Here is a 27,523-nt window from a genome sequence, read left to right as displayed (position 1 = left end):
CGCAGATTAGTATACGAACCAATGCACTATCCCAGTATACACTAACGAGAGAAAAAAGAATTCTTCCTGCGCATTGGTTCTAATCCAGACACCCATACAGAGGTCGCGCATACTCTAAGCACAGCCTGAACTTTCGCTCGTGCACAGTGGATGATACCTGACGCACGTAACTAAGCTTTTCGGCAAGGGCGACATTGCATACCTGCGCACACGCAAACACAGGAAGTTCTGAACATATCCGTGCTTTCGAGACGCGCTTGACATGCGTGAGTGCTGAAGACCTGTGCGGCCCGTGATCCGTATTTGGTGCAAAGGCAGGACAAGGTGCTCGAGCGAGCGAAGCAACTTTATTGAAAATGCCTGCAGAACGATTAGCCCTCCCCTGTAAGGAAGGCGTCACCGTGACGCGGCCATGACGTCTTCCCGGCTGTTGGCGCCTCTACTCCGGCCGCGGCCTCACTACTCCCTTTGGTCGACTGCGCCTGCCCCTGTTTTGGGGTGGCAGCCTCCCTCCGGTTTCGCTCAGTCGTTGCCTTTTGAGGGCCGCCGAGATCTGCTGGACGGCCTGGGCTTGGACTTCTTGATTGTAGCAACGCATTGCGGCCTCGAGCCGCGGTGGGATCGTTGTCATCGTTGTAGCTTGCTGCGGGTTCTTGGCACAGTCCCAAAGGATGTGAGCCGCAGTGCCTCTCTCCTTTCGGCACACACAACAAAGGTCACTTACATAAACACTCGGACATATGTGCTTCAGCAGAACCGGGGTGAGTAACGACCCTGTCTGTAGTTGTCGATATATTACTGCTTCCTCACGGGTCAAGCCTGGATGAGGTGGTGGCATAGTCCTTCTATCTAGTCTGTACCACTTCACGATTTCATTTTAAGAGGTCATCCTGTCCTTGGATTCCCACCACCAAGTCGGGTCGACCGCAGTAGCAGCGGCACGGTTGGTTAGTCCTCGCGCCGCCGCGTTCGCCGTCTCGTTGTGGTTTGCGTTGCCGCGATCCGAGACATCACTGCCCATGTGCGCCGGAAACCACTTAATCACAACACACCTACTTTCACTCGCGAGATCGACCGCACGCAACACACGCGCGGCTTCACCCCACACTCTTCCTCTGGCGTAGTTTTTCACTGCCGTCCTAGAATCACAGAGCACAGTCGTGCGCTCGGGGTCGGCGATGGCTAGGGCAATGGCCATTTCCTCTGCTCGATGCGCCGCTCGAGTCCGCACACTCGTCGCCGTCCGTGTAGCACCGGTAGCTGCCCCTACAACTGCTGCGGCGAATGCTCTTCTGCCGCCTGGATACTCTTCCGCATCCACAAACACAGCACCCCTGTCTTTGGCATGGAGATCGATGAGCGCCTTGGCCCTCGCCGCCCGCCGCTCCTTGTTGAACTCGGGGTTCATATTTCTTGGCACAGGACATACCCGCAACCGTCTGCTAATTGCTTCTGGTACATGCACGTCTATATTCTCGGGTCCCCATTCCTTTGGCTCCAGGCCTAGGTCTCGCAGCACTTGTCTGCCCGTTCTTGTTTCCGATAGCCGCACGAGCCGGGCGGTCCTCTGCGCCTCGGCGATTTCTTCCAAGGTGTTATGCACTCCCAGGGCCAGGAACTTTTCGGTGCTTGTGCAGTCGAGAAGTCCGAGTGCTGCCTTGTACGCTTTGCGTATGAGCGCGTTATCTTAGTACGCTCGCATTGCCTCCAGTTGTGGAAAGCAGCATCGTACGTAATGTGGCTTATAGCGAAGGATTGCACTAGCCGGGTGAGGCTTTCTTCCTTCATATATCTGCTTTTCTGTTTGACACCCTCTTTATGAGGCGAATTGCCGTGGTGACTTTGGCCGCGAGACGGTTCACCGTCTCGCCGTTCACTCGTTTGCGCTCAATCAGCATACCCAGCACTCGGATCTTCTCTACCTCCGGGATCGTGTGACCGCCGCTCGTCCTGATCTTGATTTTCTCTTGCTCTCTCGCAGGATCGTTGCCTTTCGCCTTCCTAGCTGCCCCTTTTGGTGGAATCACCAACAGCTCGGACTTGCTTGGAGAGCAGACGAGCCCGGACCCGCCCAGCTGCTCCTCGATAGCATCAACCGCCTCTTGCAATGCACCCTCGATGTGTCCGTCGCTTCCATCTACTAGGACCCATAGCGTTATGTCATCGGCATAGATGGTGTGTCGGACCCCCGCGACTCGCGAGAGCCGCTGGGCCACCCCAATCATTACAAGGTTGAAAAGTAATGGCGAGATGACCGAGCCCTGGGGGGTCCCGACACTGCCGAGCTTCTTCTCTTTGAGCCGTAGGTCCCCGGCGTTGATCTCGGTGGTCCGCCCCGTCAAGAAATCCTTGATGTACGCGTAGGTTCTGTTGCCCATGTTTAGCCGCGACACCTGGGCCAGGATTGCAGAGTGCCTCACTTTGTCGAAAGCACTCTGCAGGTCTAAACCCAAGATGGCTCTGTTGTCTTGCGTGTTGGTAGTGTCATCGAGGATTTCATTTTTTAGTTGTATCATGGCGTCCTGAGTTCCGAGCTTGTTTCGGAAACCGATGACGGTGTTTGGGTAGAGCCCCGAATCTTCCAGGTACCTCTGCCACCTGTTCATGAGAACATGCTCCAACGCTTTGCCCACACAGGATGTAAGCGAGATCGGCCGGAGGTTCTCAATGTTGGGTGGCTTGCCCGGTTTTGGAATCAAGATGGTCTTTGCACCTTTCCATTGCCGGGGCAGTGACCCGGCTCGCCAGCATTTGTTGAAGTATGCCGTGAGGTTCTCGATGACCGCTTCATTAAGATTTTTCAGCGCTCTATTTGTAACCCGGTCGGGACCAGCGGCGGATTTGCTGTTGAGATCGTGCAGAGCAACCCTCACTTCCCATACTTCATTGTCCCGATCTAGCCACTCGTTTGCTTCGCCTTGGTAGTCCGGGTGCGTCTCTGTGGGAGTGACCGGCAGGTACTTATCGTTAAGGCGTTTCTTCACCCCATCTTCCCCGTGCTCGGTCAGCGCCCTGTGGACGATCTTGGCCACGTTGTTTTGCTGGTGCGTCTTGGTCGAGGTCTCATCCAAAAGATGTCTCAGCATACTCCACGTCTTGCCGCAGTGCATCTGGCCGTCCGCCGCGTTACAAGCCTCATTGCACTGCTGAGTGCAAAGCACCCTGCTGTGGGACTCGATCTCTCCGTTGAGTTCGGCGACCTTCTTGCGTAGCTTTGTTTGTCCGCTGCGTCTTCCATCTCGGCAAGATGGACTGATTGGCTGCGATGAGGTGAGCCAGGCGGCTGTCGACCCTTTCGATACGCTCGTCCGTCTCGACTTCCTTGGTGGCCTCTTCTGCCTTCTTTACAATCTCGGTCGACCACTCATCAATGTCTGTAATTTCGGTCTTCTCCTCGGGTAACAACCTCCGAAAGGCTTCCCAATCCGTAAGTCGATGTTTCCGAAAGCTTCTGCCGACTTCTTCGTCGCCACCGAGCGGGACAGTGACCTCCACAATGTGGTGGTCACTGCCCAACTCGTGAGCGGTAATTTTCCCAACTGATACCACCAGATCCGGAGGTTATGTTCCTCGTTAACAAAATTGTAGTTCTAATCATGCTCACGGCCGCTCCATACGCGTGCTAACTGCTTAAGGAATATAATGTCTTCTTCAACCATACATTGGTCAGCACAAAAATGGAACATGTCACGTTAGCATTAACACATTCACACTTAAACATTATTAAAGCATCACAACTCGTAAAGGCGTGCTGACAATGCAAATACTATAATAACTACGTGGAGAACTCCCCTGTGGGAATTAGTAGGGTGATTGCACTGAACGAGATATGCCACAAAGCCACTATCCCTCGACTTTGGTTACGTGTTTTGCGTATTTTAGCAGTTCTTAACGCGTGTAATAACATCAGCTTAATGGAGGGTTCATTGGTAACTTGATACTCACCCGATAAAACGTTGAGGAATTAGAGGAATGGAATTGAACTGCCAGACAATTCCCGGAGTGGGAATGGGCGATGTTCCGGCATTCCGAGGAATTGAAAGGAATTGAATTTAGGCAACTTGTAATTCCCCGGAATGGAATTGGAATGGAATGGGGACGCCCATTCCGTAACACTGGTGTGTACTGTGGGGCCACCACAGCCACCGCCCGCACTATCTAAAAACACAGTGATTATTATTCAAACTTACAATTTAACAAAGTTCAACTTCATTTTAAACGTACATAGTTTTTTTTGTAGTTTCTTAAGTTATTTATAGTTTATTTAGGCGTGGTTTTTGTTGCGATAGTTTCTGCGTCTGCGCAGCTGCCTCAACCGATTGGCTCTTGTGAGGGCACTCCAGCAGAACATAGGTCCGACCTGAAGTACCAAATTCGCAGTTCTCGCTCGGCCTACATCACACCGCATGCCAAAATTAATCCTGTAGCTGATAAAGTGGCTCTAAATAATCATTTGAAGCGTACCAGTCATCGGGCCACTTTTTGATGCATTGCGCCTATGATGAGTTTTGCAACTCCTATATCGAGTGACTCTGATAAAGACGTTTTTGATAGTCACTAGTTTTTTGCCTTGAAACAAGATGAGCAGATTTAGGTGTCCATAGAATTTTCCTTTTCGGCTTCGCAATGCTGTGTAGTGCCATGAAAGCGGGTAGCAACCTGTTGCCGTTCATTCACAGGCACGCCAGCGAATATTTGAGTCATTGGCATTGAGGATGCTCTTCAGTTACTTCGGACCTACTCATGCGACTGGGTGAAGATGTTTGCTCCGCAGCGGCAGAAGAAATGCCCTCCGTCTGTGTTCGTGTTCTCTTTTTGCACACAGTAAGGATTGTTTCGCGCCATGGTGCTTTTTGTCTACATATAAAAAAGTAAATTACGTCATGTATCACCGCGAAGCAAAGCCCATCGCGCTTCCTTTTTTGCAAAATTGTGGTTCACGTCAGTTGTACGCGTGTGATGTACGAACCAATCAATGTAAAAACCACCAAATCACCAGACACCCTATAGCACAATCTTGGCAAGAGTTTTCAGTTACGCGTGAGCGAAGAGTGGTTTGGACTAACGAATGTAATAACAACAAAATCACCAGACACCCTAGCCCAATGTTTGCAAGCGTTTTCGGCTGCGCGTGACCAAATGGTTCGACTGGGGCGGTGGTTCGGTTGCCGCTCAGCGGGCCTTTTTTGCTGCTCGTAGCTAGTCTCCTGGTGTCACTGATGATGATGATGATGGTTGGATGTTTATGGCGCAAGGCCAACTGGGGCAAAGAGCGCCAGAACAATAGTCATATATGAGGGGTGAAACCTTAAACACTAAGTAAACTCAGCAAAAACAAAAGTAAAATCACAAAACGACAATGAGCATGACTGGTGTATAGGGCCAGATTTCATTATGCATGATAGGAAATGAGGTTTAAAAACTTGACTTCTGACAAAAACTCAAACACACGTTTCACGGAAACAATGGCATCATCACCTAGAAAAAATGACGGATGTAGGGGAATATGTTGTCTGTAGAGTTCTCTGAAGTGTTTGTGTCGTGTTGTGTACGCCTTGCATGTGATTAGTATGTGCACTACGGATAGGGCCTCTCCGAACCTGCTGCACTGGGGTCTAGAAGATGCCGTCAGCAGATACGAGTGCGTTGCATGGGTGTGCCCTATCCGTAATCTGGCCAAGGCGACTTCAGAGTATCTATTGCGTGTGTCGGTGGTGTATGGTCCCAAGTGAGGTTTTATTACGTGTAACTTGTATGTTTGTTCACTCCAGTGTGTTTGCCATGTTTTGCGAAGTTGTTGTCTGATGTGTGGTTTCACGTCGGTGTAGGGTAATGTGGTTATGTCTACTGTATTCAAGAGTGTAGCAGCAGCAGCCATTCGGTCCGCTGCTTCGTTCCCGGCAATACCACAGTGGCCAGGGACCCAGCAAAGAACCAGTTCAAATTTGCGTACATACACAGACATAATACCCTTGACAATCAAATTGACAACGTGGTTTTGCGAAGGCACTGTTGACGACAGTGCCCGCACAACACTTAGGGAATCTGTATAGATAATGGATTGTGGGATGTGGTTTTGAAGTATATGGTTGACAACAAGAAGTACACCGTAAGCCTCTGCCGTAAAGATACTAGTATGACTATTCAGAGTTCGAGTGACACTAAGGCCGGGCCCATGGGCCGCGCAGGACACAGAGGTGGCAGATCTAGAAGCGTCCGTATAAAATTCAGAGCACTCATACTTCTGCTGCAAATACAAGAAATGCTGCATAATTGCACATGTGGGAGCTCACTTTTTATCTAGATGTGTAAACGATGTGTCGCATGATACAGGGCGGAGATGCCATGGTGCTATAAAATCCGTTAGAGAACTTCGGATTGTATCTAAAAAGGAGACAGCAAGCTCTGACGCCTCCTCTCTAACTCTCTAAGAGAAGGACGCAGAGAACGATGGTCGATTTAAAAGGAGTTCAGTGATGGGCGTATCATGAAAAACTGATTTCAAAGGATGGTGAGGCATGGATGAAATTTTAAAACCATAAAGGAAATCTGTGTAAGCTCGCTGACGTTGTAGGTTCCATTTGTTGCACTCCATATAGAGGCTTTCCACCGGGCTAGTGCGGAAGGCGCCACACGCCAGGCGGAGCCCGAGATGGAGCACTGTGTCCAGCATTTTGAGGGATGTTTTACTTGCTGACCCATAAACAACGTTACCATAGTCCAATCGTGAACCTATCAAGCTGGTAAAAGCACGTAAGAGAAGTTCTTTGTCAGCACCAAAAGATATGTGCGACAGAACCTTCAGGACATTCATTGTTTTGAAGCATTTATGTTTCAGTTGTTTTATGTGTGGGATGAATGTGAGCTTTTCGTCAAAGATAATACCTAAGAACTTGTGTTCCTTTTTTACAGGAATAGAGACATCGTGGAGTTGAATGTCTGGATCCGGCCGGATACCACGCCTCTTGGAAAACAAAATACAAGTGCACTTCCCGGGATTAAATTTAAAACCATTGCTATCTGCCCAGCCAGCTAGCTTGTTAAAACCAAGCTGGACCTGGCGCTCACAGACAGACAAGTTACAGGATTTAAAAGAGAGTTGAATGTCGTCTACATAGACTGAACAGGAAATTGACAGTGGCAGCGCCTTCCTAAGGGAATTGATTTTCACAATAAAAAGGGTGCAACTTAAAACTCCACCTTGTGGCACTCCATTTTCCTGCACATGAACCCTAGAGAGTGCAGTTCCAACTCGCACACGGAAGGTTCTTTGAGACAAGTAGCTGGCAAGTGTGTTTATCATGTTACCTGACATGCCGAAGGACTTGAGGTCGCTTAGGATGCCTTACCGCCACGCGGTATCGTACGCTTTTTCTAGATCAAAGAATACCGTCATACAATATTGTTTGTGGAGGAAAGCATCCTTTATATAGGACTCGAGCGCGACGAGTTGGTCGTTGGTGGACCGCCCCGCCCTGAAGCCTGCCTGGCAGCTCTCGAGAAGACCATTGTACTCTAGAAAGTACACCGAGTCTCCTGTTTATCATCTTCTCGAGGAGCTTGCACAGGCAGCTTGTAAGGGCGATGGGCCGATAGCTAGCGGGAGAGGAAGGGTCCTTTCCTTCCTTCAGGAAAGCCACTACAATAGCCTCCCTCCAAGATTTCGGGTCACTGGGGTCACTGAACGGAGCAAATGTACGTACGTCCGCTAAGGACTAATGGTTGGGGGAGTAAGCGTCGGTCTCCTCGCATTTACTACCGTAGGGGACTAATGGTTGTGGCAAGGCAATTAGACCCCAAAGGAGCAATGACACTTTTCCGTTGCTCTCTTTTGGCTATGAGTGATACAATCAGCAGTCACTATAGCCTGTATTCAATAGCGAGGCATGCAGGCAGGCAACCATGTGAGTGAGCCATCACTGGTTACGTAGGGCTCCGCGGGATGGCGGTACTTGTTCGTGCTAAGCGCACGATATGGGTTGGACATTCCATGCTCTAGCCCGCCGAACGCAAAGTAATGCCTCGACTCCAATGTGAGTGTGATTAATAACGTCTCAGTTGACACTGTCGTTGAGGATCGGGTTAAAACGGAACAGGCGACGCACGCCAGTGTTATATTTTTCTTGGGCGTGCGGCCGCAGTGGCACAAGCCGCGCCATGTCCGTGGCGCTTCGGCATTTCCGTGGCCATTTCAGTGTTGCGAAACGAAGAAATTGATCGCTAAACTTTTCAATGAATACCGGCTCCGGCTTCAATGAATACCGGCTCCGCTAGTCTGTACGCCATCGGCATGCGCACGACGCGAAGAGGGCGCGAAATGGGGGGCACACTGGAAAGGAAGACCTTTTCAGCGAGCTAATGTAGGAGGAATGGAGAGGACTACATTGTCCGGGATAACCACAATGCCAAAAACGAAAATAAAATGGCGCAAGAAATTTCGCCTTCATAGCTATCTGGTTCACGACGGTGAAGAGAAAGAGTGAAAAAGCGAAATGCGGGAGCGCGAATGTCAATTTCAAATGGAGAAGGCAATTTCACGACCGTAATGGTAAATGACCTTTAATAAAACATATCAGTGCAAGCAGCGCGTATTTTGCCTTTCGCGATCTGAAGACGTGAAATATATATATTTTTTTCAGAAACTGCATGAAACAGTAGTGATTCCTACTCCCCGATGAAGGTGTATGAAGAGTCAGAGAAAACATACAGTTCTTGTCAGTTACGCACGAACGCACCGCCAAGGGCAGCGGGAGATAGGAAGCATAACGACGCGGCATAGTCGGCGAATCGCAGTGAGAAATTCTTTGTCAGGTCCTGGTGAAAGCAAGGTTTGCTGTGCGTAGCGAAAACTACGCACATTGGCGTGTAGGAACTAATGCAACCTATAGGCAGTAGAACGCAACGCAAAAGCTCGAATTCATTTTGCAGTAAAAACCAGGGCTGATGTTTTCAGGTGTGTCAAATAGGGACACAAGCAAATGAGATGCCTAAAGGCAAGCACCATAACAGTCGTAGAAGAATGGGTGACGCCTAGTCATCCTGAAAGCGAAGTCTCATAACAGAGAGTAGCCGTAACGAGTAATGACAAATTATGACAACATTAAGACGCCAAGGCCTCGAAAACGGGCTGCTTGTTCCACACATGCCATTCGTTCCTCCGAACCGTTTCGCCATTATGATGCGCGAATCAGTAAAACGTTCCGATGCCTTTTCCAACAAGTACTTGCACTCACAACTTGCGATTTAGGACACCTTATATATATATATATATATATATATATATATATATATATAGATATATATATATATATATATATATATATATATATATATATATATATATATATATATATACAGAAAGAAATGCCAGCAGCCTACAACGCAGCAGCCTACAACACAGCAGCCTACAACGCTTAGCGAGGGCCTCGGTTCTGGCAGCCTTGATGCCAAGGTAGCATAAGAGGGTTTCCCGCCAGTTGACCGCTCATGACAGGCTGTAGACGTTCGCGTCACGCCCCGGGGGTTGAAAAAGAAGGTCCCCTTCTCCCCGTGTAGTCTGAGTGGCGCTGGCTACCACCCTCAAGCGTCAGATACAGTTGTAGTAAATATAAATACCCCAGAAAGTGAAGCAGAACACAGTCGCCCAGATAGCCGAATTGGTAAGGCATTCGAGATCTAATCGAAAGGCGTGGGTTCGGTCCCCACTCTGGGCGCGTGTTTTTCTTTCTTTCTTTCTCACGTAATTAATAAAAATTAATAATAATGTAACGTCACTAACGGTAAAAAATAGTCTAAAGTCTAACCTTCCCCTATGCCTTCTTTGGCGTTGTAGGCTGCCGGCATTTCTTTCTGTATTTCCTAACGAGCCCCTCATTTCCAAACCCTATTATCGCGCGAAAGCTTAGCGAGGGCCTCGGTTCTGGCAGCCTTGATGCCAAGGTAGCATAAGAGGGTTTCCCGCCAGTTGACCGCTCATGACAGGCTGTAGACGTTCGCGTCACGCCCCGGGGGTTGAAAAAGAAGGTCCCCTTCTCCCCGTGTAGTCTGAGTGGCGCTGGCTACCACCCTCAAGCGTCAGATACAGTTGTAGTAAATATAAATACCCCAGAAAGTGAAGCAGAACACAGTCGCCCAGATAGCCGAATTGGTAAGGCATTCGAGATCTAATCGAAAGGCGTGGGTTCGGTCCCCACTCTGGGCGCGTGTTTTTCTTTCTTTCTTTCTCACGTAATTAATAAAAATTATTAATAATGTAACGTCACTAACGGTAAAAAATAGTCTAAAGTCTAACCTTCCCCTATGCCTTCTTTGGCGTTGTAGGCTGCCGGCATTTCTTTCTGTATTTCCTAACGAGCCCCTCATTTCCAAACCCTATTATCGCGCGAAAGCTTAGCGAGGGCCTCGGTTCTGGCAGCCTTGATGCCAAGGTAGCATAAGAGGGTTTCCCGCCAGTTGACCGCTCATGACAGGCTGTAGACGTTCGCGTCACGCCCCGGGGGTTGAAAAAGAAGGTCCCCTTCTCCCCGTGTAGTCTGAGTGGCGCTGGCTACCACCCTCAAGCGTCAGATACAGTTGTAGTAAATATAAATACCCCAGAACGTGAAGCAGAACACAGTCGCCCAGATAGCCGAATTGGTAAGGCATTCGAGATCTAATCGAAAGGCGTGGGTTCGGTCCCCACTCTGGGTGCGTGTTTTTCTTTCTTTCTTTCTCACGTAATTAATAAAAATTAATAATAATGTAACGTCACTAACGGTAAAAAATAGTCTAAAGTCTAACCTTCCCCTATGCCTTCTTTGGCGTTGTAGGCTGCCGGCATTTCTTTCTGTATTTCCTAACGAGCCCCTCATTTCCAAACCCTATTATCGCGCGAAAGCTTAGCGAGGGCCTCGGTTCTGGCAGCCTTGATGCCAAGGTAGCATAAGAGGGTTTCCCGCCAGTTGACCGCTCATGACAGGCTGTAGACGTTCGCGTCACGCCCCGGGGGTTGAAAAAGAAGGTCCCCTTCTCCCCGTGTAGTCTGAGTGGCGCTGGCTACCACCCTCAAGCGTCAGATACAGTTGTAGTAAATATAAATACCCCAGAAAGTGAAGCAGAACACAGTCGCCCAGATAGCCGAATTGGTAAGGCATTCGAGATCTAATCGAAAGGCGTGGGTTCGGTCCTCACTCTGGGCGCGTGTTTTTCTTTCTTTCTTTCTCACGTAATTAATAAAAATTAATAATAATGTAACGTCACTAACGGTAAAAAATAGTCTAAAGTCTAACCTTCCCCTATGCCTTCTTTGGCGTTGTAGGCTGCCGGCATTTCTTTCTGTATTTCCTAACGAGCCCCTCATTTCCAAACCCTATTATCGCGCGAAAGCTTAGCGAGGGCCTCGGTTCTGGCAGCCTTGATGCCAAGGTAGCATAAGAGGGTTTCCCGCCAGTTGACCGCTCATGACAGGCTGTAGACGTTCGCGTCACGCCCCGGGGGTTGAAAAAGAAGGTCCCCTTCTCCCCGTGTAGTCTGAGTGGCGCTGGCTACCACCCTCAAGCGTCAGATACAGTTGTAGTAAATATAAATACCCCAGAAAGTGAAGCAGAACACAGTCGCCCAGATAGCCGAATTGGTAAGGCATTCGAGATCTAATCGAAAGGCGTGGGTTCGGTCCCCACTCTGGGCGCGTGTTTTTCTTTCTTTCTTTCTCACGTAATTAATAAAAATTAATAATAATGTAACGTCACTAACGGTAAAAAATAGTCTAAAGTCTAACCTTCCCCTATGCCTTCTTTGGCGTTGTAGGCTGCTGGCATTTCTTTCTGTATTTCCTAACGAGCCCCTCATTTCCAAACCCTATATATATATATATATATATATTGACGACTGTACCAATCAAGCCGATTATGTACACCAAGAACTACGACTACGACACAATGCCGCAGTGCTTCCTAGAACTTCCATGATACCACCCAGCGGTTGTAAAGTTAATTCGTTTTGTTGCGACCAGGATAGCGACACTAATTCCTACAGAAAACGCCAGGACCCTAAAACATAATCCGGCGTTCGTGAGCGAAGCCGTCCCTCTATGACTCATAACACGGAAAGTATCAGAGCATTATAGCACCAGATAGGCATCCAACACGGCACCGGTAAGTTAATTCCACGGTACCCCATAGCAGGAGCGAAGTAGCAACACTTCCCGAAGCTAAATGCGATCGCGCCAGTAAAGAGTAGCTGTGCGTATCAGTTGATACCGCCAGCCGCAACCACTACAGCTAGCGGCCATACGACGAATAGCCGACAGCGAGTACAAGCGCAAGAGATGCGTTCAAAGTGGTATGCCCGAACGCCGCGCAAGTCCCGCGAGTGTACTCGCAACTCGCTGCGGTGACTGCACTTACAGCTACGAGTGGTCAGTGAGTCTCACTGCGAGTGGCGCTCGCACTCACGAGTGGTGAGCTGGGCTTAGTGCGAGTGGCGCTCCCACTCACTTGCACTCGCACGCATCAGGCCAAAACGATGGTGATGCTAGAGTGAGTGGTGAGTAGGGATGCCTGAGTTCCATCGTTACTGAGCGTCTCGGCCTACGGTAATCGTGTTTTTTGCCAACATTGAGAACAGAAAACATCAAAAGCATTTCTCTTTTTCAGTGCGCAAGCACTCTGGAGGCCGCCATTGGGGTTTGGCGGCGGCGATGGCGTCAGCGCCGACTACGGCCACGGCTGCGGTTACGGCGATGGCGTCGCAACCGAGTTAGCGAAGGCAGAAAGAAAATAGCGGAGGAAACTGTCCAAAATGCGAGGGGAAGGGCAGTATGCTGGGCCCGCATGAGACGCGTTAGCCGAAGCCTACGGCCAAACTGCCAGCGGTAGGGCGGCACGCTCTGCTATGGTGCCAAATCTCTCCCTGCCTCCCCCTCACACTTTCGGCAGACGCTACTGGCCGGCCGTGCGGGCCCCATCCGAACCACGTGGCATTTGCGCGGGAGGCCCAAACACGATTCGCAACAACCCGGTAGCCGGCATCGGCGACGCTGTGCGAGATTACAGCAGAGCAGTCCGCGCCGGCTTGTGTTCGCTGATCACGCGATCAGTTCATGAAACGCAGCAGCTATGCGCCGTGACCAAGAAGACGGCAGTACGCGCTGCGCGCACATTTTGCATTAGGGGCACATTAATCCACAGTACATTTTTTCTCAAGCGTTTTAAACCTATCAGATCGGTAAATCTGGAATTTCAGGTGTGATCAAGCTAGTTGTGTTAGCAGGAAAACAAAGGTGTGTTCAGTGTCTTATAATTATGCAGTTTAAAAGGTTTTCTTCAATGCGTTTTAAGTGAAATATCGAGCAAATATTATTCTCTGTAAGCTGTTACGAATGGGCCAGCGCCGCAGTACTTCCCCGCATCACTCCTCGGCTGTGCGGCGAAGCCACTCGTGCGCCTTCGAAAACAGGCGCAATCATGTCGGCAACAAGTTGCGACAAAGCCTCGTCAGACGCTTCGCTCTCTGCGCATTCGGCGGCTGCCTGCACGGCTCGTCTCCACGCTCTTCAAGGACACAGAGGCAGGCCCCGGTGATCGCAACGGAGTCCTCCTCTCTCCCCTCTCTCGGACTCAACGTGCCCGAGGCTATGAACAGCTTACGAACTCTGGAAAGAGTGTAGTGCGTGTTCCCACGTGTTGCGTTTGACCGTTACCGCTTTCGGGTATAAATAGAGCTCCCAAGCGTTGTAAACCATTCCTGTTAGAGCAGCGAATCGATGTTGTCGCTCTGCTCGAGTCCTGTATTGTAACCTCGCCCGTCGGGGCATTGTTCTTTGGCTTCGGCTCACCTCTCGCTATGAAGTAAACAGTTACGTTAGCCTACGGCTTCTGGACTTCTTCACGGCTGCAACAGCGGCTGGCCGCTCGCATCATACACGCTACCACTCGTATGTCGGAGGCCACGGAGCTCGGATCGGGTGCCCCCGCTCGGTCGCAACAACTGGTTGGCAGCGGTCGGATGGCAACTTCGTAACACCTGAAGCCAGCGGTGCGAGACCCAACACCACGGACGTGAAGGCGGCTTCGGACTTCGCAGAATTCACGGCGGTCAAGGGTGAGTGCGGGACTTTTCTTCACTGAGTTTTACCAGGCTTCTGAGGATAGCTGGTAGGGCGTGTGTTTTTGTAGCGTGGGTTATTCGCGCAAAACATTTTTGGAGCAGTGGGAAAGCAGTACTCTAGACCGGCCATGAATTTGAAAGCGTTGAAAAAACCGCAGTTGTTGGAGCTTGCAAAAGAGTTGCGCTTGGATGTTACGGACGCGCTGAGAAAGCCAGAGCTGATACAGGCTATACTCGCTGTCGGGGCTGACGATGAGGAGCTGTCGGAATGCATTGAGCTGATCAATGGCAGGGAGACCGCGAAACGTCAGGCCACCGAGGCAGAGGCTAAACGTCAGGCTGCAGAGGCAGAGGCTGAGCGCCAGCGTAAGGAGTTCGAGAGTCAGAAACGACAGCAGGAACGCGAGGAAAGAAAGCGAGTACAGGAGCTCGAGTGGCAGAGACAAGATCAGGAACGCAAGCTCAAGCACGAGGAAAAGATGCGATGGTATGACCTCGAGTTCGAGCGCCTTGAACAGGAAGCAAAGAGGCTCGAAAAAGAGAGACTCCAACGGGAGAACAAGTACCTAGAGCATGAAATTCAACTCGAACAAGAAGTGAAGCCCGAGTTAGAATCGTTGCTCGAAAAAGACCTCGTTGTCGTGGATAGAGAAACTGGCCACGGTAACGAAAAGAAAGTAGCAGACGCTCGGGAGCGCGAGTCGGAAGCGACCGTTGCTACCCCGCAGTGCGTCAAGGTTGCTGAGAGAGATAACGACGGCGCATTAGCTCAGACTGTCGGCAGAGGCGGCAGAGGGCAGTGCGTGTTCACTGAGTGCGATAATGCGTCGGAGTTTGTTTTGGAGATCTCGGCGGAGTGTTCGGACGGTTCAAATTCGCGGGAGGCCATGGAAATGGCTACCGGTCTGAACATGAACATTTCGCGAGATAGCGAGGTTTCGCTGGAGTGCGTAAACCATGGGGCTACCGAAAGACAACACGAGTCCGCTGAAACGGAGGTTGTTCCTTCGGACGGTAGCACAGAAACGAGCGACGTGGTGGGAAAGCCTGCAGCCGAGGCAGCAAACGGTTTGCACGGTTCAGTTGGGAGTCATCACGATCTCGCCACTGAGCAAGCCGACTCCGTTCTGCCACCAGCTCAGGTAGCTGACCTCGAGCAACGGCCAGCCGAGCTCGTCGAGATTCAGGTGTCTGGGGCGGCTGAGCGGTCTTTTGAGACAGGGCAGCTTGGATCTAGGGTAGCCTTGACAGCCGCAACACAGAACGAAAACACCCTTCGGTGTTTGCTTGCTGAAGCTGTCGCCGAAAGCGCTAGGGACGACGAGGTAGTCACTGTTCGGAACTACCAGGTGTCTAATGAGCACGTCGTGCCCTTGTCACTCCCAGCTGATTCTCCCGACGCTAGGCCAATATGGGCTAAGCTAGTTGAGATTTCGGTGGCGCCTGTGGCTGAGCCGAAGTCGGGAACCGATCAGCCTAGAGGAGAGAACGTAAACACGTTCCGATGTTCGCTTGCCGAACGCGTTGGTAAAAAGGCGAGCAAGAAGGATAGAGGGAAAATTTCCGCACGTACTGGTGGCGCGTGTTTCAGTGCGGGCACGCCCAGAGGCAAGGCCATGAGCTCGCGTCGCGCCAAGGGAACGCCGCCTCCAGGAAGGAGTGCGCGCCTTACGTTCGAACGCTGGAAAATCTCGCTCGCTTCTCCGCGCGCTCGGCCTTTGTCGAAAACAACGGCCGGTGTCATTTCACGCGGTCGCAGCAGCGTTGAGGGAACGGCTGCTGACGTGAACGTGAACACTTCGCGAGATAGCGACGTTTCGCAGGAATGCGTAAACGATTAGCTTTCCGAGACGCCGCACGAATCCGCTGAAACGGAGGTTGTTCCTTCGGACGGTAGTGCGGAAACGAGCGATGTGGTGGCAAAGCCTGCAGCAGAGGCAGCGAACGGTTTGCACGGTTCATTTGGGAGAAATGACAATCTCGCCACTGAGCAAGCCGATTCCGTTGTGCCACCAGCTCAGGTAGCTGACCTCGAGCGACGGCCAGCCGAGCTCGTAGAGATTCAGGTGTCGCGGGCGGCTGAGCCATCTTTTGAGAATCAGACAGGGCAGCTTAGTTGTAGTGTAGTTCTGGCAGTGAGAAAAGAGAACGGGAACGCGCTTCGGTCTTCGCGTGCCGAGGCTGTCGCTGAAAGCGCGAGGGACGACAAGGTAGTGACTGTAGGGAACTACAAGGTGACTAAAGAGCTCGTCGTGCCCGTTTCACTCCCAGCTGATGCTCCCGATGATAGGCCAACATCGGCTGAGCTAGTTGAGGTTGCGGTGTCGACTGCGGCTGAGCCGAAGTCGGGAACCGACCAGCCTAGAGCAGAGAACGTAACCGCGTTCCGGCGTTTGCTTGCCGAACGCGTTCGTAAGAAGGCGAGCAACGAGGAGATAGCGAAAACTTCCGCGGGTACTTGCGGCGCGTGTTTCAGTGCAGGCACGCGAAGGGGCAAAGCCGTGAGCTCGCACCGCGCCAGGGGGACGCCGCCTCCAAAAAGGAGTGCGCGCCTCTCGTTTGAACGTTGGAAAATCTCGTTCGCTCCTCCGCGCGTTCGACCTTTGTCGAACAAGACGACCGGTGTCTTTTCACGCGGTCGCAGCAGTCTCTTTCAGAGAACGGGCGCACCTAAAGTGTGATACAAGAAGGGGAAAACTCGGAGCAATGATGAGAGCTCGAATCGCAGCTCTTAGCGCGAGAAATGGCCTGTAGACGCCTGACTTTCTCAATTTCATTGTTTTTCCTGGAGCAGGTTTCGCCCTTTACGATTGCCATTTTTTTGTGTGGGACATTTCCAATCACGCGAAATGTCAACTTTCAGGTTTGTTCACGTGTCTAAAGTACTGCTGGGCAAAAATATAACTAGAGTAGTTAGTTATTCGCGTACTTTTTCGCAACTAAAAGCCTGGTAGATCTTCAGTGTGGATTTGTCTTCGCACTTGCCGGCGATGCGGTTGTGTCTTCCTGTGTTGTTCTGTTGCTTGCCTGACCAAGCCAGAGACGTTCTTGGGGAGCCACTACTCGTCCAGTGACCCGCCCGGTGAAGCTCCAGCACGGTGTCGTACAGCCAAGGCCTCGAGTCGAGCGTCTGCCGAACACTTCACTTCGACAGCATCCCTCCGGACAACGGTTGCAGACCCTTATCCATCGGGATCTCGGACCCCCGGCGGAGAAGCTGTTACGAATGGGCCAGCGCCGCAGTACTTCCCCGCATCACTCCTCGGCTGTGCGGCGAAGCCACTCGTGCGCCTTCGAAAACAGGCGCAATCATGTCGGCAACAAGTTGCGACAAAGCCTCGTCAGACGCTTCGCTCTCTGCGCATTCGGCGGCTGCCTGCACGGCTCGTCTCCACGCTCTTCAAGGACACAGAGGCAGGCCCCGGTGATCGCAACGGAGTCCTCCTCTCTCCCCTCTCTCGGACTCAACGTGCCCGAGGCTATGAACAGCTTACGAACTCTGGAAAGAGTGTAGTGCGTGTTCCCACGTGTTGCGTTTGACCGTTACCGCTTTCGGGTATAAATAGAGCTCCCAAGCGTTGTAAACCATTCCTGTTAGAGCAGCGAATCGATGTTGTCGCTCTGCTCGAGTCCTGTATTGTAACCTCGCCCGTCGGGGCATTGTTCTTTGGCTTCGGCTCACCTCTCGCTATGAAGTAAACAGTTACGTTAGCCTACGGCTTCTGGACTTCTTCACGGCTGCAACAGCGGCTGGCCGCTCGCACCATACACGCTACCACTCGTATGTCGGAGGCCACGGAGCTCGGATCGGGTGCCCCCGCTCGGTCGCAACAAAGCGAAGTATTGGCTTCAAGAAATTTTACAGGGGAAAGAAGCGGCCGCTTTTAATGCCTCTATTCCAAAAGAAAACAATAGTTAAAATACCCAGTCATGTAATAAAATTTCGCTACAGTTTAGTACAGCTATAAAAAGTTACATCAAAAGAAAAAATACGCGTGGTACTCAAACTTGAGGCTCTCAAATCTTGACGCGCTCATGTGACACGACGTCTGTGGGTGGACAATACTACTACTGGAAACATATGCGAAGGCACATTGAACAATGAACATTTTTTAAGCGCGGGTGCGATTCGGGTTAGTGCAAAAGAATATCATTTAAAATCAGCAATACAACTATTCAAGGAGAAGGCAGCCAATGTGGCCTTGCGAATGCGCATAAAAACCTTGCAGAACAGCAGAACTGCATAATGCTAAGCTAACCTAAATGTTTTTTTTTCTAAAATGGGAACTTCGCAAGTTTTCAAAATGCTTACATTTGTGGCCATTTCATCGATGTGTGTTCTACTGAGCAGTCAAGCTGAAGCTTACATTAGAGTTGAACCACCGTCACCATATTACTCCTACCCTCAATACTGGGAGAGTGGTGATTACTATGGATACTACACTCGTCGTACGTAACTTTTACTTGCTCGCAATATGTTGGTACTAAAGAAAAATGTTATGTTGCGTAAATAAGAGAGCCACAGTAATGCCATCTTTGGAAAGTAATATATTAATTTAACGCCTGTAATATTTCTATAGGTGGCCTGAGGGTAGCCTCCTTTTATTGTGGTTGAAATTGTGGTTAAAATTGTCTGAATTTTGTTTAAATTGTAGGTGGCCAACTTTTATCGTGGTCCTCCCAAAACTCTACCGCAGAAACTGCGCTCACTGTTCGCGCCATATGTGTTAGTAAGATGATATCTGAGTCAGCTGAAAAAAGTGTACCCGAAAAAACAACCCACGCATATTTGAAGCGAGTTGAGCAATTTTGGAGCATGTAACTTGATATCCATACTGCGTTTGGAACGCCACCACGTATTGTTACTCTGCCCATGGCAATGCAGATATTTCCGAACTTCACCACCGCTACGGCAATATGTTCTGTTAAGCCGCGAGCATATTGGAAGTACACGAGCAAAACAATTACACAACGTGACAAATGTTGTGTGTCTTTTCTCCACTGAAATTCATAACTGGAGAACTTCATCCGTTTACCTAATTTACTCGTCTAAATGTGGATAACCGGGAGATTTACAATTGATAAGCAAAGTTTGAGCAAAAATGAGTCAGGCCTTCTATAACCAGGGCTTTCTGAACAAGAATAGTGTAATATTATCACATAATTTTGTGCGGTAAAAAATATGTGGCGAAGCTGTCGCTACGTCAGGGGGGTGACAAAATTGGGTAAAATATACTTAACATCAGGAAAAGCAGATTCAGCGATTAGACGTCATTTCGGCTGAGTTCATACTAGCGGTGGAAGGAGGCTGTGGTGTGGTGACAATCTTTACTGAAATTAAGCGAGGGAAACTTACCCTTAAGCAAGGGAAACTTACCCTAAAATTAAGCAAGGGAAACTTACAAAAGAGAGAAGTACTGTACGTCGTCTGTCCTTAGTGTAGGGAATGCTTGCGCCTATAAAAAATTGTCAGAATGTTGGTATAATTTTTGGCCTTAACAATACCTGCTATTCATCAATACGCAACAGGGCAACGTTTTAAATCGAGTAAAGAAGAGGTTCTTTTGCGAGTTAGTGATATCATCACAGTAATTAAATTTTGTACACTCCAATGCTGCTCCCTTCGCAGAAAGTGTGTACCAGCGTCAGTCCGATTAGGCGTTAGTGCGTGAGGCTGTTTTCCATGTTTGTTCTGGCATTACACAGAATTGGAAGAAACCGAAATGATGAGGGGCTTGTCGGCAGTACTTTACTGCGGTAATCACAAACTTGTCTTTGATCACTGAATAATCAAAGGAAGTGTTCTATTGCTTGGGCCAACAGCTTCTCCTCACGTGCTTTGTACTTTCATCCGTAAAAATGGAAAGGATTACAAGGACGTGCACTATTTCAGCGCACACAGAATAGTTAAGGCAATCCATTATTTGACTGTGACTTCAAAAGCGGTTGAATTTTGCTTGTTTTTGCGTATGGTAAACAGCGTGGGCGCAACCATAAAACAACCCCAACGCTCCAATTACACATTCAGCAAAAGAGCATGTAGTGGCTAACTGACATGGTTGTGGTGCTGTTCTGTACTTGATTAATGTCCAGCTCAGGCATTACCTTACTGAGTCATTAACGTCTCGGTTCTACCTGCACTGCTTATATATATATACCTACAAAACCTACGAGCGCGTCCGCAGTCGTTTCTTTTGGCCCGCCCTGTCCACCTGCGTTGCCCGTTACATCGCTTCGTGTCCATCTTGTCAGGAGCGCAAGAGATCCACACCCCCGCCTGCCGGACTGTTGCAGCCGCTTCCGTGTCCGCCTATGCCCTTCCAAAACGGTTGGTATAGACCTCTACGGACCTCTTCCTTGCACGGCTGCAGGATATCGGTGGACTGTGACAGCAATTGACGACCCAACACGTTATGCAGAAACGGCGCCAACTCGCTCTGGCTGCGCAGCAGAGGTCGCAGACTCCTTCCTGCCCGCAGTACTTTCGCGCCATGGGGCCCCACGTAATCTTTTGAGTGATCGGGGTAGAGTTTCTCTGCCCAGCATTGTTGAAGATGTTCTTTGTAACGGGTTATTCCATGCCAAATGTCTCAGCCGTAAAATCGACCATAACGGATTTGCTCAGTAGAAATTGTGGGTCATCCTCGCATGGCCCACAATGCTCCCTGAAAGTGTTTTTGTCCAAAAAAATTTTGTTCTTTTTCTAGCGGCCCGTTTACCTCTAGGGTTCAAAGAAAACTTACGTCTGTGAAAAAATTCATGAAAAAGTAACTTCTATCATAATGGCCATCATTTTTTGTGAGCATCATGTTGACGCCCTGGGCTGCTCTATGTCGCATTTTTCAAACGTTTTTCCTTTTTTTGCTGTGATTACCCCATTCAGAAAATACACGATGTCGAGCATTTTCTAACATTTTTAGTAAATACGAGCACATTCTCTCAGCCAACGAAGCATTTGCACCTGTATCTCAGCATTGCGGAAAATTGGTAAAAATATAATTACACTGAAAAAGGTGAAATGTGCGAGAAAACGTTTGTGAAACCTGGAAAAATCTCCTTTCTGGCCCATATTCACCTTGAAATGGCGCATTGTTGTGCTCGTAGTAAAAATATCAAATACAAGCCATTCACTAGTACAAGTGATCGCAGTTTATTTCAGAAAGCTTCATCAGAACAGTTTCTGTTTTAGGAGAGGAAAAAATGTTTCAATTTGTACAGCGACACTACTTCACCCCGTTGTTCCACAGAGCGTCATCTCTGCACGGAATGCGCCTGTCTGCATGAAAGAGGCGCGAGCCAGCGGGTTCGCGCTAAAAGAATACCTTTCGCCGCAATGGTATTTGAAGTGTCAGTACAGGTGGTGGTGGTGGTGAACGTTTATTGGAGCAACAGGGGAAGGGGAAGGGGTGTGGGAGGCCTCCTTAGTCCAGAAGGCCTCGTGACCGCGCTGACTGGAGAGCCCCGGAGACCAGGGCCTGCTGGCGGGCTGGGTCCGGGCTGGTCAGCTCAGTCTCCCACTGCTCCAGGGAGGGTGAGGGGAGGGGGTTAGGTGAGTATGGGCAGGAGAATACTAGATGGTAGGTGGTGAGAGGGGTATTGCAGTGCTGGCAGTGGGAAGAGTAGATAGTGGGGGCGATATGGTGTAGGATGGCGTGATTGAAGAATGTGCCAGTTTGTAGTCGGCGGTATGTGTAACATTCGTAGTTGGTGAGCGTGTGATAAGGAGGAGGGTATGTTCTTCGTGTGTGGGTATAGTGAGATAGAAGGGCATTGGAAGTGGTGTCGAGGGGTGTGAGTAAGTCAGGTGGGGATAACTGAGGTGTCCGGCTCGCCGGCTCCTTGGATGGGAATGCCCGGGAGTGAAGCGCTCGGGCGGCAGCATGCGCTGCTTCGTTCCCTGGGAGTCCAGCGTGACCAGGTGCCCAAACGAGTGTGATGGTAAGATCTTCGGGCAACCGTTGTAGGAGAGGGATGGCCTGGGGTGGGGCAAGGCCTGCTTGGTAGAGGCGGCAGGCCTGCTGGGAGTCAGAGATGATTGTTAGGGAGTGAAGGCCTGAGTGGGTTGTTGCGGCGTGGGCGATTGCTAGGGCTTCGGCAGTGTCGACCTTGCATGAGCAGTATGTAGCCGCAGTTGCAATCTGCCCTGTGGAGGTGAGAGCGACAAGGGTGGTGCGAGTTGATGTTAGGTCATGGGCGACATCGGTGTAACGAACCTGAGGGTCGGCTTCATATTTCTTATTCATGTAACGGACTCGTGCCTCCCGCCGGCCTCGATTGTAGGTGGGGTGCATATGCTGTGGTATGGGAGTCACGCGCAGTCTTGTCCTGATGGTGGGCGGGAGGCGTTGGCGCTGCTCCGCATGATTCGGTGATGGCCAACCCAGCGCTTGGAGCACTGCCCGGCCTGCTGGGGTGAGCGCTAGCCTTCGCAGTTGAGAGGCGCGTTGTGCCTCAATATGCTCAGCAAGGGTGTTATGTAGTCCCAGCTTTAGCAATTTATCATTTGATGTATAGGTGGGCAGGCTGAGTGCCACCTTGTAGGCCTTGCGAATTAAGGCATCAAGCTTGGTGGTTTCGTGCTGCTGAAGGTTAAGGTACGGCGTGGCGTATGTCATTCTGCTCAGTAGGAGAGCTTGCACTAATCGGCATGTGTCCGGTTCCGTGAGGCCGTGATTTTTACTGCGTATCCTGCGTATAAGGTGAGTCAGCTGTGTGATGGATGCCTGCAGTTGCGGGAGGAGTGCTGCTCCGGTGCCGTCATGATGAAAGGGTACTCCAAGGATCCGGAGAGTAGGCACTGTGGGTATTGGTTGGCCTAATATAGTTACTTGAGGGTCGGGGGTGGGTGGGGGAGCGAGTCCTCTGGACCGTGCCCTGAGGATGAGGAGGGCGGATTTGGCTGGTTCACAAGTGAGGCCTCTCGGACGAAGGTAGGAGATGGTTTCGTCCACGGCTTGTTGGAGAGCGTCCTGTTGTTCGCCGCTGGAGCCAGAGGTGGTCCAGAGGGTTAGATCATCCGCATATAATGCGTGTCGGAGGTTGGGTATCTTCGCTAGTTTGTCCGGTAGTTGTAATAGAGCGATATTAAATAGCAAGGGGGAGATTACCGACCCCTGAGGCGTCCCCTTGGGGGGCGTGTTGAGAGTTGGTGAGGTGAGTGAACCGAGCTTGATGGTTGCCGTGCGTTCGCTGAGAAATGCCTTGACATAGTTATAGGTTCGGGGGCCACAGTTGGTGCTGTTGAGGTTATCCAAAATTGCTTGGTGTGTAACATTGTCAAAAGCTCCTTTACATCAAGGGCTAAGATGGCCCGCGGTGTTGTACGGCTCAGCTGGTCGAGCACCTGTTCCTTGAGTTGTAGAAGGACATCTTGCGTGGACAGCTTTTGTCGAAATCCAAACATGGTAAGGGGATAAAGGTCGTGTTCTTCGAGGTGGTTAGTAAGTCGTTGGTGAACCAGGTGTTCAAGCAACTTTCCGATGCATGAGGTCAACGCGATAGGACGGAGTGATGTTGTCGAAATGGGTTTGTGCGGTTTGCGAATAAGGGTTATCTCCGAATGTCGCCATTGCTCTGGTAGAGTTCCTGTTTCCCAGTGATGGTTAAAGAGTTGTAGCAGCGATTCTAAGTCTGCAGTACCCAGGTTGCGGAGGATGCGGTTTGTGATGCGATCCTTGCCTGGTGCAGTATTGCGTTTGAGGTTGGCGAGGATGGACTGCAGCTCATCCATGCTAAACGGGGCATCAAGAATAGAGTTGGGGCAACCAGTATATGCCTGGGTGGGGGCGGGAGGATGGGTTGTGGGTGAGCCAAAAAGGTTGGTTTGGATGGTGTGGAGGAGCTCGCGGGGATGGAGGGAGCTGTTGCGTATGAGTCGCTGTATTTGGTGATTGCTTTGAGTACGCGAATTGGCGCCGTCTAGCAGGTGCCGGAGTAGGTGCCAAGTCTTCTTGGTGCTTAGAGTGCCTTTAAGTTGGTCGCAGAATGAGTGCCAGTTTTGCTTGTACAGCGTGTTTGCGTACTCTTGTGCTTGGCGGGAGAGGAGGGCAATACGTTTCCGGAGTTTCTTGTTGTGCCTTTGGTGCTTCCACCGTTTGGTAAGGCTTCTGCGGGCTTCCCAGATGTGAAGTAGGTGTGTGTCGGCTGCAGGATGGTCATCGGTTAACGTTATGTCTTTAGTGTGTTGTTGTGCTTTTTGTTCTAGGGCCTCTGTCCAAGCGGCGAGATTTTAAAGAGGAATAATTCGCGTGTTAGTGGGAAAAGTAAACGTGGAGCTAGTGGTGGTGCGCCCATTTCATGAGTACGGGTAACTCAACGGCAGGCTGGACATGGACGTGCATTTAAAGAAGCAGGGTATTTTATACGTGGTACCTTTTAATGAGCCAAAAATTACGAAATAAACAGCGGGGGAGTAATCGAGTAAACGGATTTATTTGTATGCGTTAGCGGGAATTGCATAACCCGATGCTTTAAATGCACATCTGATATTCAGAGAGTCGAGGAATCGTGAAGGAAAGCGGTTTATTCCGAGAGCCGCGGACGCAGGAAGCGGTGATGATGATGCCAGAAGCCGAGATGATAAAGATGAAGCGATGACGATAGGGTGTCCTATCGGAGCACGGCGATTGGCCCAGCACAGTAGATTCTGCTGGTGCTCCCAATATATATATATATATATATATATATATATATATATATATATATATATATATATATATATATATATATATATATATATATACACATATACACACGCACAAAGTAAACGTACGCTCTTCGGCGACTTTATTTCCAACGTTTGGACCTGAGACAGGTCTCATATACAGTAGAATCTCGGTAAACGGAAATCGCTTAAATGTAATTGCCGCTTAAACGGAAGAGTAGCGTGTTAGTTAGTTGGTTTTGTATTTAGATAATGTAAAAAAACTTTCGGTAACCGGAACTAAAATTACAGCCTCACCGCGTAAATAGAACCACAAATTGAACTTCTTGTGAAACCTATTGACATGTGTATCAGCTTTTTACGGTTCCGGCTGTTTCGTTTTTCCTTTTTTTTTCTGCCTCCACGTTTTTTTAGGCTAGTTGGACTCGTAAGCCTCGTGTATCGTCCGTTTTCAGCCCTGTTAGGGCCACAAATGCAACATTGCAGTTCTTATTTCAGTCGTTCCGTCTCGATTCAAAGCGCCGAGGTTACAGGGCTCAGCTCCTGCCGCCTTGTTCGTGCGATCGTATGGTGCTATTCACGTTTTATTACTGCGTTGCCGTCTTCTAAATTCGGTTGCTCGTAAGCACTGGCGAAGTTGAGTCGTCTAGCCTCTGTGCAGATACAGTTGAAAGAACTCAAACAAAAATGATTGATGCATTTTGTAGTGCACAGCGACTCATTCTTGCCATATCAACCTTGCGAATTCTGTGCCTAAACCTTTTTGTAGTTTTCTTGCTTACAGAAAAACCATGAGCTACATTTACCTTGTATTGCTTCGAGTTCCATGAAATTGTACTAAGAGTGTGTACGTACATAAATTTACACTTTCACACATCTATCTCAGTAAACGGAACTCCTGTTAAACGGAACTAATTTTTTCGGTCCCTTGGAGTTCCGTTTATCGAAAGTCCACTGTAAGTATATACACACACAAAACGCATGTGCGTGGTGTTGGCCTTAGTTTTCAAAAGGGTTAAACACAGAAAATTTAATTAGGACTGAAGGGAGTGCACGCGGAATCTTCCAGAGGAGGCGAACTCTAAAACGTGGTCACATCCTTCATTATTATGAAAAAATACGAAATGCCTTGGAGTTCGTGTCAACACTGTACGAATGTTTAAAACGAAATGGATAGCGGAAGCAATTCTTTTGCCGGTAGGTTATTTTATAAACCGCAAACGATGCAACCCTTCCGATATTCGATAGCTTCAGGTTTGAGCCGGTATTTCGTAAATGCATGTTCTGTTATGACACACCTAATAAGACGCTGTATACTTTTAATTATTGTTACCATGATGACTACAACGCGTGTGAACAGAACTGATCCGAAGAAACACGTAAATTAGTCGGTTGAATGACCAAGTGAAAAGACTATTTATTATTAGGATGTGTTGCATAAAAGGGAGCGTTACAACATACCTGGTGTTTTATGCCGTTTTCCGCCAAAAAGGTAGCTTAAATTTAAAATAGCAATTATATGGCTTATTTTAATCAGTTAAACTATATAATGTTAATGTAAAGTAACAACTGCCCGTTTCAAATAACGACAAGCAAACGATCTCCACGATAAATTTATAGTAGGCAAAGCCATGATTGCTCCAACCCGTGGGGTCTGCTCCAATTTGTTTGTACTTGTTATTTTAATATGATCTTCAGCCCACTCAAATTCCCTGATTCACCACATGCCCGAAATTTTTCTCTAGACCTCATAGAGAAAAATGCATTGATAAAGATGAAGTTGTATTTTTTTCAAAGTTCAAGTTGTGTTTACTTTAAGAACTCAGCAACAGTGTCGAAATAGACCTTTTTAAGAGCAGTTGGTGATCTGTTGGTGATGTTCTTTTTTCAATATTGAGGGCTTTTAAACACGATGATTATTCCCGACACTTGTCACGCTTTTGCACAGACTTCCCGTTAATTTCCCTTAGGACCCTGGAACTGCGACGATTTCCGGGTTTCCGCCTATCTTGTAATGTACACTGATGTAACTCCGCAGTAATTTTTGTTTAGTAAATTAGAATTAGGTGTATCAGTTACTAATACATCGGCATCTCTGAACCCTACTAAAAATACAATCGACTAGTTTCTTTGAACAGTTTTCAATGACGATCTTCAATAACCTCATTCCTTTTGTTTCCAGGGTGCAGACGTCATGAGACGAGGATGATTTGTGCGGGCCGCGGCTGTTATGAGAGAAGATGCGGCCACCCTTGGCGTCTAGCTTGCACCACCGACTGTCATAGCATGTGTGTCTGCGAGCCTCAGTACTGCAGAAATAGGTGGGGACGTTGCACCAGGGACATGTTTTCCCCACCTTCAAACGTCAAATGTTACTATACTGGTTAGTAGAATGCTGGAAGGTGAACGGCACTGCTTCGGCCAATGTCAGCTGGTGTAATGGGGGGCGAACGGATACGTGTACACTGAAAATAAAATCACCAAATATTGAAGTGCGCATATCGTCTTCATTGTTTTCTTGTCACGCTCCCAGTTGGGGCTCATGGCACTTTATAACGTATGGTGAACGATTGCTGAGAGAGTAGTTTTTGTTATCGCTTGATACTCCTGCTTTGCGACTCTAAACTGTGGCTAATGTCAATACTGTCGCTTGACTCAGAGTTATCAGGTTTTTGGTATTGATTGATTGATTGATTGATTGATTGATTGATTGATTGATTGATTGATTGATTGATTGATTGATTGATTGATTGATTGATTGTAGGGTTTAACGCG

At 49.2% G+C, this 27,523-nt stretch overlaps 1 long non-coding RNA gene and 1 pseudogene across 1 annotated transcript; one reads left to right on the top strand and one right to left on the bottom strand.

The window, feature by feature from the left end:
• Positions 1 to 439: 439 nt before the first annotated feature.
• LOC144140061 (uncharacterized) lies at positions 440 to 2,606 on the bottom strand (annotated as a pseudogene).
• A 15,752-nt stretch (positions 2,607 to 18,358) lies between these two features.
• LOC144138916 (uncharacterized) lies at positions 18,359 to 27,247 on the top strand. Its single transcript, XR_013316005.1, has 2 exons — positions 18,359 to 18,534; positions 26,931 to 27,247. It is a non-coding gene; the product is annotated as an uncharacterized LOC144138916 (long non-coding RNA).
• Positions 27,248 to 27,523: the final 276 nt, after the last annotated feature.

The sequence above is a fragment of the Haemaphysalis longicornis genome, unplaced genomic scaffold, assembly GCF_048455015.1.
Source record: "Haemaphysalis longicornis isolate Haplotype H1 unplaced genomic scaffold, Haemaphysalis longicornis Haplotype H1 scaffold_5, whole genome shotgun sequence".
In the NCBI taxonomy this organism is placed as follows: domain Eukaryota; kingdom Metazoa; phylum Arthropoda; class Arachnida; order Ixodida; family Ixodidae; genus Haemaphysalis; species Haemaphysalis longicornis.
The sequence above is the reverse complement of the archived record's forward strand: the minus strand, read 5'-3'. Positions and strand labels throughout refer to the sequence as shown.